A 543-nucleotide genomic window follows, 5' to 3' on the forward strand; every position below is an offset into this window, starting at 1 on the left:
AGGGGCCGGGGAGGGGAGGGGGGACCCCGAGCCCCCCGTGCCGCCCCGTGCCCCGCTCCGGTTCCTCCGGTTCCGGCTGGCGGCGGCAAAGTTTCCCAACTCGCCGAGAGCAGCTGCTGCCTCCTCTTGCCTTTGTTTTTCCCCTCTCAGGATGGAAAATGAATTCCGAGCATCGCTGCGGAGCCTGCCAAGTAATTGGAAAACATGTCGAACACTGTGTCTGGCTGCTCGGCGGAGGCGGGGTGGCCGCCCCCGTCGAGGTTCCCGGTCCCTCGGGGAGGGGTGGTGCCGCGTCCTCCCCAGGCCGGCCCGCGAGGGGAGAAGCCGCAGAAGCCTCCGGGCGCCGGGCCGGGGTCCCTCGGGCCGGTGGGTGAAATGGTCACAGTCCGCTGGCGGCGTGGGCGCCTCCCCCGCGCTGGCCGCTGAGCCCCGAGAGGGCCTGGGCTCCCGTGGGCCACCCCACTCCGCGGCCGCGGCGCCCTGATCCGGGGTCTCAGGCCCCGCTGGAGCCCGGGGCGTCCCTGCCCTCTCCACTCCTCCCGC

The sequence above is a fragment of the Rhinopithecus bieti genome, unplaced genomic scaffold (genome assembly GCF_001698545.2).
Source record: "Rhinopithecus bieti isolate Rb0 unplaced genomic scaffold, ASM169854v2 scaffold_6481, whole genome shotgun sequence".
In the NCBI taxonomy this organism is placed as follows: domain Eukaryota; kingdom Metazoa; phylum Chordata; class Mammalia; order Primates; family Cercopithecidae; genus Rhinopithecus; species Rhinopithecus bieti.